At 42.9% G+C, this 19,841-nt stretch overlaps 1 protein-coding gene across 6 annotated transcripts in view; it reads right to left on the bottom strand.

The window, feature by feature from the left end:
- lpp (LIM domain containing preferred translocation partner in lipoma) overlaps positions 1 to 19,841 on the bottom strand; it is a 244,668-nt gene that overhangs the window by 135,289 nt on the left and 89,538 nt on the right. Inside the window, exon 1 of one of the 6 annotated variants that reach the window (XM_035415845.1) lies at positions 2,286 to 2,305. The exons of the other annotated variants lie outside the window; for them this stretch is intronic. The gene's annotated coding sequence lies outside the window, so the exon portion shown is untranslated. Of the gene's footprint in view, positions 1 to 2,285; positions 2,306 to 19,841 lie in introns of those variants that run through there. 6 annotated transcript variants of the gene reach the window in all.

The following is a 19,841-nucleotide window of genomic DNA, read 5'->3' as shown; positions in this document are numbered from 1 at the left end:
TATAAAGGTTAATAGCTCGTGACAAAGTTTGTGAGGATGTAAGTTAGCTTTGCAAAAATAGGAGCTAAAGAAAATTAACAGAACTGACTGACAGAAAAGTGCAGAAAGGGACATATGGTGTCAAACTAAAGACTGAATGTAATTGGCCATTTCTATCATTTTTCTAAAGAATGTGTCTTGGACTTGCAGAACCTGAGGAATGGTAAACATTATTTTGAGCTTCAATCAAGCTTTACATGTAGAATTGTCTTCTGAGGTTTCAGGATCAAATTCACAAAATATATATGCGCGTTCGAGTGTGTAAATGATTAATGTACTGAAATGGGGCTGAGGTCATGGGATTTAAAGTCTTCTGAAGTTGAGCGGTACTTTTCCACCGCTTCTGGACCTCAGACTTTCTCAAATCTTTATTTGTTTAATGAACCCAAAGTGAAACTGCAGAGGGCATTTGGAAACCTTTACTACAAATCAGAAGTTCAAGTTAAACGAGCTAAAGATACACAAATGCACAGGCATTTATCTACAAAAGCCGCTGCTCCTTATTTAGCCTATGTTCTAATGTTTCTGTCCCCTGCTCTAGGAATCATAACCTTAGGCCACAACTCAAGGGCAAAGGCAAACAAAATTTAAGACAGGTTTCAATTAATAGCACTTGTTCCTCAGTCTAAAATACGAAGACACACCCATGCTCCTCCGAAGTTCTTTATTTTTTTAGGCATATGAAAATCTCAAAACACTTTAAATACACTTACCCAGTGCATCTATACTTATATCTAATTCATACTTCATTGAGTTTTCCAGTGAAAATAGTTTGTTTTTAGGATATCTGAAATGATTCCTATAATTGCAGGTGATTATAAATAACCACAATCAAAATATTCAATTTTCACCCAACACAATAAGACTCTGATGTGAAACAAAACTAATATGCAGTGTATTTGTTAAGGCAATTAATATGAATCACCGATTTGCAAATAAGACTATATATTTAATTTGCAGCATGGAATGTCTGTATATGATGTTTTTAGAGACAATGTTTTGAAAAGAATTATAAGGGCTCATGGACTTGTCATGCAAATCAGCTTTTAATCCTGTACTCTCCCCCTTTTGCAGTTCTTTACTACTTGGGTCATTTTGAACCAGAATTATCACAGAAAACAAAGGCGCCAGAGTGCTTTCAAAGGGGGAATGTAATTACAGCAATTTAAGTAATTATTAATTAAAGCCTTGCCACTTTATTAGGGATAATTGGTCAGTAAATTAACTCTCCCAATCCTTTCAAATTATGAATCGAACCTTTCACTTGCCCAAGAAACCTCCATTAAATTAGGTCTCCTTTGCTGTGAAAACCGCTAGAAAGGAGCGCGGCACTGTTTGGAGAAGTCAGTCAAGGATAGGGAAAGGTTCAAACACGGCATACTCGCTGAGGCGTTTAACCTTGGCATCGGTGCAAATTGGGCCTTACATCATTCCCCAAACTCCTAAGCGCAGCAACTGATCCGACATCGCTTCGGGAACCCATCGGGGAAACGGCACCGCATATATCACACGCAGGAGGGAGATCAATAAAACGATGGCTTTGATTACCCCGGAGGAGTCAAAGCTCCCCGCTCTGCGTTCACCGTCATGCAAATCTTTGCCTATCCCGCTTTCTCGTTCACAAAGACTGTCTTAATCAAAACAATTGTTGAGATGTCACCCAATAATATTTCATCTTCTGTCGAAGACGCCTGGCTGCTAAATCTTTTAGACACGAGGATAGCTTTGCTCTATTTGATGTGTTGAGCGTCTGTGTTCACATGCAATGTATTTTATCATTAAATCAAAAGCATGCCGCCGTCAAATTGTTTAACAGGAAGGTAAATACAGGATTTACGGTTTTTAAAAGTTTACTATTTAGTGCAATGCACCACTTTATGTATTTGTGATTGTTAAATGTACTTTACAAAAATTCAATTTATTATTATTATCATACAAATAGGATTGGGGGAGTGTAACATAGCGAACCCTCAGTTCCTGCTGGGACACTATTTCTAAAACGTTCGCGTTTGAACTGTATCTGCTTATGGTAGCGGTTGTTTGGCGCGAGTAGGACGCTTTCATAAATGTAGTGCGCACCATTTGTTTGCCGGTTTGTCAACTCAAACACATTCGCTTCTGTACATCTGTTCACCACCACAACATACTGCTAATCACTTGAACATACACATTTGGTTTCAAATATTATACTGATTTATTTTAGTATATTATGTTCAATAAACGCAATGTTAGGAGTTGCTACTAACCGTCGTTTATTCCGTTTGTTCCATTTTCAAACTGGAATGACGTAAACCGAATGTCATGATTCTGTGTAATTTTATTGGAGGCGCTGGACAAGACGAATTGGCTATTTTCGACGGGGGGAGACCATAAAGTGCATTCGTAATATTTTCTCATACCCAATTAGATATGTGATTATTAGATATAAATAAGCAACGGATAATATATGTATAATGATTTCTATATGTAAAAATATATACTGTCATTTCTTCTGAGATAATTGAATATTGTATGGAAATGGAATAGTCCGTATATAGATAAGTAGTGTATATAAGCAGGTCATTTTCCTCTCAGTAGTGGCTGTAAGTAGGTGCGTGTATTTGGTTGAGTGTAATTGATGTGCTGATTATACATATTTGTTTAATATGCACTTTTGTAAATAGATCACCCCACTTGGGTTGCACAAGTGTGAATCTCAGCTCCAAAGTTCATTGTAAAATCTGCCGACCGACCATCCTTGTAACAGGAAGACAGAAAACATGTTCAATATTTTCATATAAACAAATTCCTATATTAGCTAACATGCTCGAGAGGTGCAGTGTGTCTCCAAAAGGTGCAAGTTGTAATGAATTCTACATATTAGTAGTAGGCCAACTAGTAGTCAGGGTTTTCCCTACCATAGAAAGGTAGGCGCAGCGCCTACGTGATTTTGCAGAGTGCCTTAAGCCGAATGAACGTAAAAAGGCATTTAGGCGACATATCAGAATGAATGCAAAAACGGTGATGCGCTGACAAAAAAAAACAAAAAAAAAAACGGAGAGGTGGCTTTATGGTTTTAAACACTCCGCGCTATGGATGCCATTATAAATAGAAGTGGGTGACTGACGAGCGTTTTTATGTTTTTATGCATGGTAGGTTAAATGCATTTACAGAATATAGCGTTTTTTCCCCCAAAGATGGTATTTCTCGATATAAGCTAATTGTGCCGCCGTGTTAACACATTACTACGGTTGCGGGTCAGGCACTCTTCAAGGTAAGAAGAAATTTTCGGATAGCGCTTCCGATTTCGCTTGTGTTGAAAGTGCTGCGATGGAAACAATTTACCCACTAGCCACAAGTAATCCAGTTTTCACAGTCGGGAAAAATCTTATGACAACGTTAGCCAGCGATGCTAGCTAGTTGACGTTACATAAAGATACCTCGATTGAACTAACGTTAGTATACGTGGCTTGGTAGCTAAACAAAGTTAGCCTGTGTTCACACGTAACGTCTTGTTCTGATGAAAACCGCTGGTCAAAGCGTTTTTTCATATATTTAAAAAAAACGCTGTTCCAAAATATAGTTGAGAGCGCCTAAGCCCGCTGAAAACCAAGGGAAAACCCTGGTAGTACTAGTAGCAGTATTAGAAACGTACTGTATTACAGTGGACTGTTCAGGTGGAATGCAAGAGTTTATCATCAGGCCGTAAGGTTTCTCCTGTTCTCAAACGCTGGGCTGAAACCAATCTAGTCAATCAGGTGCCTGCGGTGTTCCCACGTATTAAAAATGAACAAATTTAAGGGCGGCAACAATTTTCCAACTGGATATCCTGATTGATATTTATTATGACGTGGACGTGGTAGTACCAGAGACTGTAAAAAATATAGACAAAGCTACTGTGACGTCACCCATTGACTCTCCGTGGGTCTGTAAAACACGTTTTGAAGCTCAATGGCGGGCGCGGCCATGTTCTCGATTTGGAGCCAAAACCATAGAGTTAAGCGGTCTTGTGATTTTTACAATGTGATTGACAGTCCGATGCGGAAAAGCCCATCAACCTGAACGAACGATTGCAGAACGAACTTGAGGCTAGCTGACTGTCTGCCGTTATGTTTTAAAATATATGATCAAATGTTTACGGAGTTTAATTTCCATCCGTGACTGTACTGTGTCATGTAATCACGTTATATGTATGACATTAATAATACAATTATGTTCAGTTATCTTCAATTTATGTTTCTCGGCAAAACGAATATGCTTAGCTAGCATATCATCTTGCCAGTGAGCTAGGTAAGCTATCCGTGGTTAGCTGACGCATTAGCAATATGAACTACAGGGGAACATCGACTGCACTGATGGTCAATCAATCAGAGATGTGTAGACTACTGGTGATTTGACTAGGCTAATTTTCATATAACTGTCTGGTAGACCTGCTGTTAACCAAGCAAGTTATCGTCGTAGGTTTTCGCCATAGTCAGTTAATGAGCCATTAACTGCTACTACTCCATCGCCGTTTGTGGTGTTTACTTGCTGGGTGACGCTAGCTGACCGATCGTTCGCAAGTCACTTTTTACCGAATAAAAATTAACACTGTCAGCGGTGATTAACAAATCTACCAAGTATTTTGATAACTGATTTACAGGCGTGTAAATATGACAACGCACATTGAAGAGCAAGTTTTCCACCTGTTGCATAAAGACAAAAATAATGTACATTGAATTTCTAATTATTATTATTTTCTTGCTAGCTTCTAGCTTTGTCACATTCGTGCAGCATAGCCCAGGTAGACATTTACGGAATGTACACGACTGACAAGCCGTCAAACACGTTTGACAGATGGAATATTTGCCGGTTAGGGTTAGCTAGCTAGTCAAATGGCTTGGTAGCCGAAGTTGCGAACTGTTTTAGCATAGGCTACTGGACTACCACATATAGCAAATAAGCGTTAGCTGATTACGCTTTCTGCCAACTAATTGTTTGGTTAAGTGGGCTAAAGGAAATAGTAAAAATGACTCGGCTACCGCAAAACTTCAGAGGAGGCTTGTTTTATGGTGGTCTAGTGCAGCTGTAAATAGCACACGCTATAATGAAACCACTACAAAATGGGATGCCTGCATTTTCTGACTTCGCACAGGTGGACCGTGGTCGGAGCCGCAATGTCAAGGCCAAGAGACGCCACCTCCCACTCCAGTGACCACAGATTGTAGCCCCTACTGTAGCTCAGTCCTCCGCAGTAATCCGGAAGTGACGCAAGCTGTACCTCATTGGTCCAGAACAAATATTGGCACTGTGCCCAAATGACGCAATAAATCATGAAATCGACCCATGGACAGTTATAAGACGAATAAATACACCTATTATGACTATTTGTTCTTGTGAGAAAAAATAATTGACTTTGTATTTTGATCGCATTTGTACCGTATACTTACATGGAAACCGGATATGAAAACACCTATACTGGAGCCATCCGTAGTGGCGCTAGTGAGCAACCAGGAACTACAACACCAGGAAATGAGCTTCAAAAACGAAGTCTGGTTTTGGCCGCTTGGGTAGTACCTGCAAAGAGGTACTCTGACATCAGGTTTTTGTTGCGTGGCCAGAGTGGAATGCAGAAAGAAAATTTCAAACATTAGAAGGCTGTAAAAGGATGCTACCAGTTTTTTCTGCTAAATGTTTCAGGAATGCTGAAATAATGGCATGGACTAAAATGTTTCATTATAAAGTACTGTAGGCATACAAACATGTTTACAATTAAAACCCGTGATCTAGAGTATAGTTACCCTTAAAATGAAAAACCTGCTAAACATACACTTTCTGTCATACATAGCAGAACTGTTTTAGGTCTATTGAGTGGTTCCAGGGACTCTTGCGATGCATAGTTTTCAATATTTTCTACTCGACAGTAATATCACTTTCTCCTGCCAATGAAAAAAACTTTTTTCCACATTTTATGGCTTCCCACTGAGCTACATTTGTACACACATTAAAAGATTAATCTTTACCTTCAATCAGGTCTACAAATCTCAAGAGGCAAGTGGGACAAAATGACAACCAGAAACAGTACCTATTTATAGAATATGATGTGGTGGAGGAAGAGTTTACTGCTTGAAAAAGTACTCCACATGGTTCCTTCAATCTGTGTCTTTTATTGTATTCACATGTCAATTGAAGGATTGGGAGCGACAAGCTCGTAGATGCAGGGGGGGGGGCATTATGTGAATAGTACTGTTGCTACAGATCAATCCCAAACATTCCTGTTCATCCTAACCAAACACCTTACTGCAAATCAAATGGCAAATACTGAAGTGCAAAACCACCAAAAAATATTTTTGGGGAACTTGTATTCTATGCATATGAAATACAGTATATCTATAGGACTGATGAAAAGATCCATGAAATCCCCATTTTTTTGGCCAGCCGTCCGAGGCAGAACCCCCAGAAGCGTATCCAGGGAGCAAGTCGCACCTCGCGTCTGGCCTCGGCTCGAATCAAAGGATCATTCAGGTAAAGCAGTGGGGGGATGTAACCATAACATACTGTGGTTGATTCAGTTTCTTTTTTTTTTTTTTTTTTTGGTAGGGGTGGTTGAAGAAGGGTTGGGGCGGGGCGGACTGGGAGGTGACGGTCCCTGAATTGCAGTTTGTGTGTAACATGCCGATTTGCACCGGGGCTCGGCCATGCGAACGAAACGGCTTTAAAAATTAAAGGTTCCCATCTGCGAGCAGGCCCGGTGCTTCACCCACCCCAACCCCCCACCCCGCCAATAGCCAGCTTTATTTAGGATACCAGGTTGAATGCCTGAATGGGCTGATGTGACTTTACACAGATGGGAGCTGCTGCCGCCCGCTCCAATGTTTGGAAACAAAGTCGTGTTAACAGCTCAAGTGGTCATTACGGATCCTGATGTATTTTTATTTTTTCCTTTCGCGAGGTAAATATCTCAAAGTGCTGGAAGCCTGACCCCACGCTGCATGCCAACTGCTTAATAAAATAGCGGATGTGCTGGAGCCCTTCCAGGTGTTAAAAGCTCGATGTTGGAAATGCTGCATAAGCCAAAACAGCGTTTCTTCCGCTGTACACTCGCACTGTCTCTGTTCAGCAGCAGATGGAAACGAGGCCTATGTTGTGAATGAGGGCTCGCGTCTTATTCAGGAGCACTTGCCACCATTATTTGTGAATGAAGGCTGCCACTTCCTGCACTGGATACACCAAGCTGCCCCCATGACAAAACAATGGGAACATTTTTATGATGTTTAATATAAAATACTACAGTGTAGTATAATGGGTAAGTAGTTGGGCATGTAACCTAAAGGTCACAGGTTTGATTCCCCAGCAGGACACTGCCGATGTACCGTTGAGCAAGGTTGAGCAACTTAACCTGCATTGCTGTATTAATGGATGCAGGGTAAATGCTATGTAAAAGTGTAAGTTGCGCTGGATAAAAGCATCTACTAAATAACTGTAATGTAATATATATTTATATAAATAATTTTGTTTTTGTTTTGCTTTTTTCCATCAAGAGGCTTCTTAATTGACCAAGGGGTTCATTCTACACAAATAACTTATATGTGCAAATGTATATTAGCAATTAATATTAAGTTTAATATTAAGAAGAAAACCCTAAACCTGTCCAATAAATAACAGTATACATATTGCTTTAAATTCGAAGCTAGACATGGGACTGATTCTGTCTGCTTGCCTTGACCATTTTAATTGGCCAGCCATTTGATGCAATTTAGACTCAATTTGAGTTGTAAGTGCTTTTCTTTTTTCGATGCGCTCAGTGCTGTTGACCTGAAACTGTTTGCTTAACGTTACATGTTGTCGGTCTAGCTCAGATGAGTCAGACGTGTTGTCACAAGTTTGCCCTTGTTCAACTGGCTATGAAAAGGATAAAGGAAGGGATGTATTGCTTGCAAATGATACTGCAGACTATCACAGTACCCTTACAGAAAACCTTCTATTTGCATTGCACTTCGCTTCTTTACAGCCACGTTTTTCTCAGCAAGAACAAAGTAGTCCATGTACCCTAAATGCCAAAAAGGCAGATCAATTTTTCTCTAAAATTAGACGTCAACCTGCACTGGCACACGGCGGCTTGGATGTCTGACCAATGCAGAGAACTTGACGACTGCTCCCTCACTTAAACCAGGAGAACAGGCAAAAAAGAAAATATCAAAGCCTGTAAACAAACCGTCTGCATCGCATTTGTCCACCTTCCTGCACCTAAGCTTTGGAACCGAGCCTCCTTGATGACTTTCCAATAAGCTAATTACAAAGGAAGTGCCTAGTTAATCACTGAGGATGTGACATCATTAGAACAAGCAGTCAGAGACGTGCCAGATGTTGCTGCCTTGAAGAATTTGCATATTCGATTACCTGAATGCAACAACAGAGTGGAAATAGACAAAAAACAAGAAAAGGGCTTCAGAGAGGCGTTTCACTGAATGTGTTAAGAGCATTAAGTCAACAGAAATCCACAATTTCCTATCTAACTCTTTGGATGTCATCATAGTTGCACCCACGCTCTGTTCCTTTGTGTGCTACAAATTCTAATGACAATAAGCATGTATTTATGTTTATCAAAACCTTCCAAAATCCTGCTATAAATATGGGTGGAAGATAGTCAAGGAGTTTGTTCCACTATATTTAATACTGTCATGCAAACAGTTATCGTAAATAAAAATGTCAAAAGGCACCTGTTATTAACAATAGTGACAAAGACGGTTATGTATTTCTGAAATTAAAAAGTTTATTAGAGGTCATAAATATAGTTGGCCTTTCTAGCTCTGATGGTGAATTCACCATACATGGTGTGCTCACTTTCCCTAGGAAGAACCATATCCATTTCCCTCTGCGAAAAGCATCTCCTCAAATTAGACAAATTAGAGCCGTTAGTGATATGAAAAACAGAAATTGGAGAATTACAGATGTAAGAAGACAAACGATCATTTATTTTAATTTGCAGAAACTCCAGCAGGTTGATAACCATCACAAATCTAATTTAGCATGGCAAGGTGACTACACGGATGCGTGCGTCTCCCCCACTAAACGACAGAAAAAAACGCTGCAGTGCTCCAGACACAGCACGCCAGACGGCCTACCAAGCGTTCTCTACACCTGCTCAATTACCGTTTCATTTGGCAAAAAAAGTGCTTCTGGTAGAGACGGTCTCTCTTTCACGATTCTTTTTTGACGGTGAGACTAGTAATAAAATACATTATATACTTTGTTCATAACTATCTTGTCATAATAAAAGACAACTGCCACAGGAGGTTTTTCTTAAGACCGAAAGAACTGTGTGTTAGCTTACACTAGCTCTAGACTCCTCTCATACCATTTGAAACTCATTTTACCACTAGGTATAAAATGAAAACCACAAATGCAAACATGCAGATTAATTTTGGGTCTACTTTTTCTATAAGCGTGCTTTACCACTTTACCAGTCAGCATAACCGTCAGTACTGTAAGTGTTTTGACCCCAGAAGATTCCACGAAACAGCTAGGCCACAAACGCAGGGAGGAAATGAGGTTGAAATGTTTGAACAGCACGAGTCTTTGTACTGTACTTGAGCACTGGTGGAGTAATGCAAGGTCTTAACGGTTTTTATCTCGATCTGTCTCACTTTATGACTGACTGCATCAGTTGATTGTGTTCTGCTTCACTGCATTAGGCCTTCTCGGTGGTGAGTGCATGTCCTCACATCATACAGTATAGCCTATGAATTCTCTCAATGTCACTCGAGCGCCGCACACTCAGGGTTTGCGTGCATCGCACTGGCGTATCCTCCACTCGCTGCGTAGGAAAGGTTCTGAGCCTAAACCGTTGTGCTCAAATGTGCCAATCCAGTGCACAGCTTGTGAAGCAAGTTTGGTGCCATCAAAACAGTCGTAGGCTTTGAAAAGGGGAGAGCAGCTACGTTAAAGAAAACCTCAAAAGCTACAAAAACTTGCCTTCGCTAAACGAAGGGGCCGCCATCAGCGCTGGTGGTCTGAGGTTAAAAACAGCATTTTGAAAAGCAGTGCCCTGCAAAATTATCAGCTAGTGTTCAAAGGGATAGAGCCCCCTTCAAAGTTCAACAGGCGAGGCCAAACAAATTATCGTCTTTCCAGGAATCTCACACTGTTACAGAGAGGAAACTTGAAACAGGTTACAGAGAGGAAACTTGAAGCAAGTAATTAAAATGCTCGGCTGGATATCCAGGAACGCAGGTCTGTTAAAAATAAACTCAGTCTTTCACCAAAGCAGACAGTTTCACACGCAATCTGGCCCTCGCTGTGCAAAAATGGCCAGAAGCCCCGCTGCAAAACAGCAGGAGCAAAACTTCTGAGGCGAACGCTCGCATATGCCAATAACACCCTCTGTTTCCCCACAACACGCGGTTTTTAAGAGGCACGTTGCATCTCCAACCTGAAACAGCATGTGCTAATTCACTGTTCTCCTGCTTAATTTAGACCGATAACGCTGCTCTCGAGAGCGGCGGGGATCGCCGCACGATTTCGGGCGACGCGTGGTGGGAGGCTCAGTACATCTCCTCGCTGTGCGCTCCTTGTTTAGGAATAATTATAATCGCACTATGCGCGCCCGCCTGCGCCACGGCGATAACCGCGAGCGCAGCGCGGCGTCAGAGACGTGCCGTACGGACGCACGGGCATCGCTGGAACGATCAGGGAAAGCGTTCGCGCAGGTCTCATCTCGGCCGTATTTCCTCTGATCCCTCGCATGCTATTCAATACAGAAAACCACTGTCAGCATAGGCGTAGATTTTGGCGTAGATATTGAGAACACGTGCATTTTTCCCTTACATAAATAATGACATTTCCACCATAAAGTGATGCAGAAAAGGCATAAATTGGTGCATAAAAATTCACCAGAATGCAGGAAATGTTTGACACTCAAAATTTCCTGGGGGAGGAGCCCCATACCCCCCCAATGTTCAAACGAAACCTACGCCACTGACTGTCACTGTTCAAAATTTCATCTTCCTTGCTGCTAACGCCCCACAAAAAAACCCACTAATCTAATGATGCATGTTTCCATGTCAAGTGAGTGCTGCAACTGCACAAATTACCATTCCGTACAAGCCATAAAATATTGTGTATGATGAAATTAGCACATTTTGCTGTTGTACTGTCCAACTGCCTGGATAAGCAACTGAGTAAAAACTGCATTCCTGGTTCCAGCGTACTGGCCAATGTGAAGCACAACCCAGCTCCCAAGCTTACACTGCCTGCTATCAAGTCAAATCATACAATTTTACAGATTTCCAGCAGAGTTAATGCCCTCTCCTGATTATAACCATTTTTTATTATTACCATTGTATGAAGTGCACATCTTTACCTAGAGCCATGCTCTTGAATGTTCCATTAGGCAGATTTCTGCATTAAGGTAAATTTTGGTTATTATAATTGAAACATTTAGAACCACGGGCTATGAGCATGAACCCATTTCAAACCGGTCTAAAAAGTTAAGTGGATCTCAGAATAGCATATTAGCTAAAGCAATAACTTCTTACTCAAACTTGAACTGGGTTTCCTGGTCTGGAGGTAAGTTAGGGTACATATTTTCATATGTATGAGCATATTTTCTTCCCTGTCCACCACAAAGGCCTAAACAAAGTGCACCTTGGTATTTCTTCAGAACAAAAGCTCATTTAAACACTGAAGTTGCAGCACACTGACATGACATTATTGACATTCATTAAATTGAGAATTGACTTCAAGGTTCTCCTCCACACCGCTCAGGCTTTCTGACCCAGAATATCTTAGTGGACTACTTATCCTACCCTCTCCACCCTGACTATTTCAAGGTGCTCTTCAGAAAGTTCCAAGAAGTACTACAATTACAATGGGAGGCAGAGCCTTCTCCAACAGAGCTCATCTCCTAAGGAACAATTTGCCAGTTCATGTCCAGGATTCAGGCACTGAATTTTTAAGCACAGGCACAAAACCTTTTTAGTCAGTGCTATAGTTGAAGATGTGTCAGGACCATAGAGCCGAAAAGAAGCAGAAGCAGGGTGAGCACATCTCGGGGCAGGCGCGTGCTACTGGTGACAGACGAGGGAGCGACAGCACATTCCAAATTTGCGGAGAAGAGTAAATGAGGAATTGGAGCAGACCTGCAAACTCGTCAGGGGTGAAAAAGGTGACAAAGATGAGAACCCCTTAGGGTGGTCCGGGGTTATGCCCCCCCGGGAAGAAATTTTTTTAAATATCAGCTTTAAAATGTCAGAGTAGTTAACCCACATTATGAATCAACTGTAAAATGCCCATTGGCAGGACACTGTTGCAGAATTACAACAAACAAGCACATGCACTGGTGAATGAGAACAAAGGTGTGGCCATAGAGCTCTGCATGGCACATCTGTGTTTCGCTATTAGCTGTGACACAGACGCTGAGGTGTCACCACAAGCGAGAGTGACAGTGAAAGCACACTGTCTTTTTCCTCACAGAAGTCCGTTGAAGAGGTGGCGCAAAACTTCAAAAGCAGAATTCTCACAAGGGGGAAGCAGTCAATTCATGTACGGGAGAAAAAATAAACACTTGGCTTTGGTTCTCAGCAAACCAATCAGCCACTTCCCCACATTTATCCATCGTTAATAAGACTCGATTGGCAGATCTTCAAATGATGCCTCCCTCTATCAGCTGATGAATGAAATCATTATCTTCTAAGTCTTTCTTCAAGGAGGGCATTTTAGATAACGGTCTGAGTAAACTCAAAAAAATAAATAAGTTGAGCACTCCCAAACGTAGCCCTTGATTGTCTTATCTCGTCCATTCATTTTGAAAAGATTAACATTAAAGTTTAGAGCCGCGATTGAAAAGTGAGTTGTGTATCTCGCTTCCCTCCGTCGGCGCACAGCGGGCTCTGTTATTAATAATGAAAGAGTAGCTCCCTTTTGCCTCTCTGTGGTTAGAGTGTTTAAAGTTGAGTCAGATCAGAACTTTGCCGTTTGGAGATGTGAGAGAGCGCGAGCGCGGCGCTGGCGGCTGGGCGATCCGGGCCCCGCTTTCGGTGGGCGAGGAGCCGCCTTGCGATCGGGAGAGCTATGGACTCCCATGCGCAGCGGGGTGCTGCTTTCATCCTGCTGGATTCTGGGGCATGGAGGGGGGAACGGGGTGGGGGGGGCTTGCCTCCGGACGCCCGTGGAAGGTGCGGTCCGCGGAGCCTGCGAGAGCAGTTCGGAGAAAACCTAACACTTTGCGCTCGGACCGCTGAGCCCCCTCGCCCCTCGTCTCGATTCGCCGCTCACCCCAGATGACCTGCAGCTGAACCTCGAATGTTCAAGGCGTCCTCACGAGGCGCCACGACGCAGCAAGCGCTGCATGTGCAAGCGCCGCTCCAGATCAGAGACGCAGAGCAGATCCACTTACATTACATCACAGGCGTTTATCTTATCCAGAGCGACTTACACAACATTTTACATAGCATTTACATTGCATACATTTATACAGCTGGATATACACTGAAGCAATGTAAATGCTATGTAAAATATTGTGTAAGCAATGTTAAGTACCTTGCTCAAGGGTACAAAGGCAGTGTCCTATCTGGGATTCGAACCAGTGACCTTCAGGTTACAGGACCAGCTCCTTGCCCATTATACTACACTGCCGCCCAATCCCACAAGCAGGCTCCGCCATCGGCCAGCTGTCGCACTTCCGCAAGCGCAGTTCCAAAAGCATTTCTCGCTCGTGCGAAGCCTAATTGTGACCCTCGCTTGGCAAGAACGCCGAGTGTCTGGTCATAATTTGGTTCAATGTTTCTACCAGCAGTAGTCAGCGACTGAATGATCTATGACAGGGTGCAGAGTGTATAATTATAAAGAATAAATTCATAGTGAGCGTTATTGTTACTCATATTTTAGAATGACAACAACATGACAGTAACTGCAGTTTCAACGGCATTTAGCCCATCACATTAAATATATTTTAAAACTAATTTCCATCATTGAAAACACCAAATGACAGTGCAAATTGCAGGCCTATGCTGCACTGCAGGGTGTTTACCGAACAGGTTTCTATTTCTGTTTATAGAAAAAAGGGTTTGAGGGTCATTCTCAGCTGTCTTGTATTAGAACAGTCAAGAAAAAAAAACAACTCATCACAAGTGTACACAAGTGCGTGAGCAGCAAATGCGGTTTCAATGAATGACATAATCAAGAGCCATGGCAACGGGACCCAGCCGGGAAAACAAACTGATCTGGGGAGCAAGTGTGGGGCCAGCAAGTTCCAACCGATTTCCCATCCAAAACCAGAAACGTGAAAGGTTTTCTGAAGTTCAGTTGCCGGACTTGGATGTGTAATAAGTGTAATAAACCTCTAATGATACATTTATTTTACAGTGAGTTAAAATATATTAAAACTGATGCTATTCAGGGGAGGACTGGTCATGCACATACCCACGCTAACCCCTGCACTAGTGAACACAGCACACATAACCCCTTAGATATTTCAGACTAGGACATTATTTTCTTTACAAAATGTACTGTGTAGTGTAGGAATAAAAGGTGTGTAGCATTAAAAGATGTCAGGGAGTTCAGCGTTGATGGAAGTTTTCAGCAGAAGCAACTCACCTACAGTTACTCAAATACCTTGAAAAGACACTGGCTTTGTTAAAGTACCGTGCGTTTATTTATTCAGTGAAACTTGCGACCACAAAAGGAGAAGAACTTCTCCACAATCGGGGAGACCAGAAACTGCCTTGACGAAGTGGCACTGTAACAGTGCATATAGAGAGTAAAAACAACACGAGCTTCCCATTTCTGCTCCTCTCTGCTCACTCCTTATCGGAGATAACCTATGTAAAACACCCAAAAAAAACATTGTTCCTATGTTTTAACACCGTTGCGGAAAGGCCTCAAAAAAATATTGTTCTAGAAGGTGAAGACACTGCCTTTGAGATCAAAGCATTGCCATTTGTAATGTTCGGACTTATCTACCTTTATAAATGTCAGGAAGATCTTACATTTGCATGACACTGCTTTGTTCCTTGTTTTCAAACAAGGAAACATTATGGCCATGCATGCTCTTTTGAATACGATTTAGTAAAATGGGACCCTGATTTCATCTAACCATAGCGATCTTAGTTCTGAGCTTTGAATAACGTAATTAAACGTGCCTTCCGTTAATTCAAATCAGTAGACACCGAGATACTGAAGTAAAACAACTATGCTTTGTAACTAGATATTCATTTAAAATGAAGACAATACACTGATGCTGGTGGAAGTTACCCTGTACAATCCTGACCCAGCCCGAACCCAAATAGGGTAGGTGATGAAGATCAACGTAAAATGGGTGACCACAATTCAAGTCTGTTAGATCAAATTGTTTTTTGAATCTGAGAAATAACTATCTGTAAACAACTAAAAAAAATATCAATTAATACATTCAAATACATCACAAATTGAGTAATAAATCATATTGCATGACAGGAATATTAACAGATGGAAATTATCATACTGACATGCAAAATATAGTTAATCAATCAGAAGTTAATAAACTAGTACTCCTTAAATATGAAATGCTGAGTGTGGGCTTTGAGGAGTACAGTGTTCAGGCGGAAATTAAATATCAGCATTTAAATTTGCTTCGCACAACGAAGACACCTCACACTGACTGACATCGGTTAATTTCTCCAAGGAGCCGCCCATCGTTCCCATCAATAACAAAAAAAAAACAGCCGGGAGGGGGCCTGAGTCACCTCGTAAATAACGCGCGGGGGACTGTTTGTCTGGACGGCGGGGACATAAACAGAGAGCGATGGCGGTAAACAGGATGCTCATTTGCATTTGAGGGAAGGCCAGAGACGGCCCCGGTGGCAAACGCGGACCACCTTCGCGACGGATCCGTTGATCGCCCCGGCACTGACGCTCTGGCGAATCGTACCAGACCGCAGGCCTCGCTGGGGCGAAAAGTTAAGCGGGGGTTTGGGGGGGGGGGGGGGGGGGTTCTTGCGCCAGGAGTCGCGGAGGGAGTAAGAGGATTTCCCCGCTCTCCCAGGCCTAGCCATATGCTGCACACCTTTCCATTCCGCACTTGCCAGCGCTAAGTCTTCGCAAGCCCCGAGACTTCTGCTGAGATTTCTGAAGAGGCTTCCTGGCATTGTAGACTCGGCGCGAGCCGTTATTGAGCGCAAATCCCCGAGTAGCGCACGCAACAAAACGCAGATAATGCAAAGTTCGGGGATTACAGCGTATCGGCTTACTGAATCGGCCCGGCATTACGACTCGGGCGAAGAGGGAGGCGTTGCTCGCCGGGAAAAACAGAAGGCGGTTAATTCGTTTTCGGGGCGGTGTGGGCTTTTGAACCTCTCCTTTCTCCGCAGGTGCTGAGCGCCTCGCCTTCTTGGCCGTCTCCGCCACACGACGCCGTTTATCCGTCCTCCGACTTGCGCCGCGGCGAGCTTCGCAAATCCCGCGCGTTTTTTACGGCTTCTATTGAGAGAGCTGGCTCAAGCGCGTAATCCATACCCCAGCCTCCGCACTGGCACAGTTAAAGTGGAATGACCTCCAGTAGCACCTTGTTTATACAACAGAGTAGACTTCATTCAGAAATCCCTTAAATGGAGCTGCGGATTTAAAAAAAAAAAAAACACGACAAAGTGGCTAAGTCAACTGTGCTTTTTAAAAGCTCGAGTTAAAAATCAACGGAATTTGGAAAGGGATCGATTTTGCGCTTCGGTCGTCTGACGATCGTCTTCGTTCGGAGCCGAACCTGGGACGGGAGGAGCCGGAACCGGGCCAGGCCGAATGCAAAAGCCTTTGTCTGGGCTCTCAGGCACCCTGGCGGAACCCGGGCTTGGTGAAGTGTGCGGCTGCCGTACTTAACGTTCGACGTTCCTCACGCAAAGAGACAGGAGGCTCAGTACCGACTAGAGATACATAACAATGAGGGAAGGAATTACTTTGCCTGGCATGGCTCAAGCTCCCAACAGCCTACACCCCCCACCCCAACCCCCCAACCCCCCCCCCCCCCCCGCGCCCCTCAACCTCCCCTCGCCCCCCTTGCGCGGGCAAGTGGGCAGTTTGCCAGCCTGTTCCCAGAGCCCGCGACTGTGCCCGCTTGGCCGGACCCCGCCGCTGCAGTCCTGCGCCTCTCTCGCCAGCGGGAGCCAGTCAGCGCCCAGCGGTGAGAGCGGAGGGAGTCCGCGGCCTCGGGGAGCTTTAGCGCCACGAGCAGCCATGCAGTCTGGAGGAGGACGCAGGGCCCGCTGCAAACGCGGGGCCCGCTGCAAACGCGGGGCCCGCTGCGAACGCGGGGCCCGCTGCAAACGCAGGGCCCGCTGCAAACGCAGGGCCCGCTGCAAACGCAGGGCCCCGGTGGGCGCGATTCAGCATTTCAGCGCCAACACAATGCAATCCAGTAAAACTTGACAGAGCAATGTTTTACTTTGACCCTTGCTTGATAAAAAAAGAATTACTTTTCAGGATTTAGTTAAATTCAGTTTAAATTTTAAGCAATGCTTTTTTTTTTCATGAGACAAAAATGTGTTTATTAATCAATGAAAAGCTTCGGCAGAGGAATTTAATGTAAGCAATCGTGTAAACTAAAACTGAACACTTCTTGGCATCGTCATTTCATCCCATGATTGTTTATTTAGACGTGCATCAAATCCTTTCCGTTTTTAAAATGACAACTGAAAGTGCTCAAATCCTGCAGCATCTGGAGCACCAGGTTATCTGTTAAAAGCCGGCTCTGTGTGTCACAGGGACAGGGGGTCAGCCCGATCGCGGCCGATCCTTCACCTTCTTCCCGCTACCTCCCTGCTCGGGTGGCGCCCCAGTGGAAGTTTAAAACCAAAAGCGGTATTTAACTGGCTAACGGCTGTCCCTGGGTATCTGTCCCCCCAAAGCACAGAAGCATGGCTGTTTGCAGATCGGTAATCTGCCCAGCTATAAATCCACTCTGGGGTTTTGTGCGTCCTGTAATCCTTATTATTTTGTGTCAAATCTTTTGCACTTTGTACTTTTGTTGTTGTTGTTTTTTCATCTCTATGGTGATTGTGGAATGTGACAGAACTTGCCGGGAGGCCGATGGTGTAGCCAGTGATGGCCAGCCCCGTGTCTTCAGCTCTCACTGAGCCACCTGGAAAAACTGATTCAGACAGAAAAACAGGCAGCATAAACTAGAACGATTCTAGCAGGAGGTAAGCAATCAGCCATTGCGTATCAAGGGAGACCATCAATAATAAGGGGGTTATTAGTATCAAATCGATCCACTGACCCTCCCATGTGCCAGTGTGCAGGGATGCTATATCTCCCAACTAAATTCCCAACATCTGCTAGGTTTCTGGCCCCAGATTCCACACCGCAGCTGATTCAAAATCAGTGTTCTAGAACTCCATTGCTTTCAATTGCCAGTAGAGATTGTTACATCGGCATTAGTATGTTAAGTTAATAACATGGTAATCACATATATAACGGTGCTTTCGATTAGTGGGGAGGATTGCACAGATACAAAAAGAACATTTGATGCTATAGTTCTGTCAGAGTACAGCTTGGAAACGTCACATTTTGCCATTTATTTACAGGGTAGCAGTGTACTTAATGTGTTTTTTGTTAGTTTTTCAAAATGAAATTTGATATGCTGACAATTATATAAAATATTTAGCCCACAACATAAAATAAAGCAACACATTTTTGAAGTCCATTTGAGTCTTCATCGCTTTTTTTGTTCAGTGGATAAAAAAGGTGATTCAATTTCTCTTCCTATTTGGCACGGACAGTTAAAGTCACATTAAAAAATGTGAGTGAAAAATTACATGAGTCTTACTGTATAAAAAGCTGGACTACATTCAGTCTGCTCTTAGACAAGGCTAAACCTTGAACTTGACACTTTTCAAATGCAGTGTGCAGAAAATTTAATTAAATTCAGCCCTCCTACCAGTAGCAATTGTTACATCAGCATTAGAATGTTGAGTTAAGAACATTCTAATCACATATTTTTGATCTTACACCTTACAGGGTTAAGGTGTAATTAATTAATGGGGAGGATTACACCGCAAGTACACTTACTGGATTACCAAGGCAAAGGGGGAGATTCGTCAACAGAGAATGTTGGTGCCTCTTGGATGGCTTTTGATCTGACTACTTGACAATACAACAAAAAGACTGGATGGCATTGGTTCTCTGGATGCAGGCTCATAATACTATACTATAATTCTTTTGCAGTATAGAAGGGAACTAATTTGGCAGCAGTAAACTCCTCTACTTAATGTGTTCTTTTGTTTTTCCAAATGAAAATGCTGGCAATAACATGAATAGTTAAGCTACAACACAAAATAAAGCAATTAATTTTTGAACTACATTGATGAGTCTTTTTTGTTCAGTGGAGAAAAAAGGTGATTCAGTTTCTCTTGCTTTTTGGCAGACAAACTCACATATTTCAGTGAGAAATTACACGAGTCTTCTTTTATAAAAAGCTTAAGTACATTCAGTCTGCCCTAAGACTACACAGCGAAACCTTGACCTTGACACTTTGCAAATGCAGGAGAGTGCCTGCAGAACATTAATTAAATTCAGCCCTTCTACTTCAATGGCACGTAACAAATGCCACACTTATGAAAGAATCCACCCAGTAACTTACTTAAAGTTAAAAAAGAAAATAAAAAAGATCAGTAAACATTTTCAATATTCAGCTGACTGACGCTTTAAAAAAAGCCTCAACGTTTCTCACTCCCGCACATAGATGCGAGTTGTGCTTTCTGAGCGCTGATCGCTTGTTTTGGAGTTGGAATCTAATGAGGTGTCATACTAGTCACAGGAGTCCTTTGATACAGAGGAGCAATGGGGTGGAAGATGAGAGACTGGCGCTATCCAGTGTG

Source organism: Anguilla anguilla, chromosome 4, assembly GCF_013347855.1.
Source record: "Anguilla anguilla isolate fAngAng1 chromosome 4, fAngAng1.pri, whole genome shotgun sequence".
Taxonomy (NCBI): domain Eukaryota; kingdom Metazoa; phylum Chordata; class Actinopteri; order Anguilliformes; family Anguillidae; genus Anguilla; species Anguilla anguilla.
The sequence above is the reverse complement of the archived record's forward strand: the minus strand, read 5'-3'. Positions and strand labels throughout refer to the sequence as shown.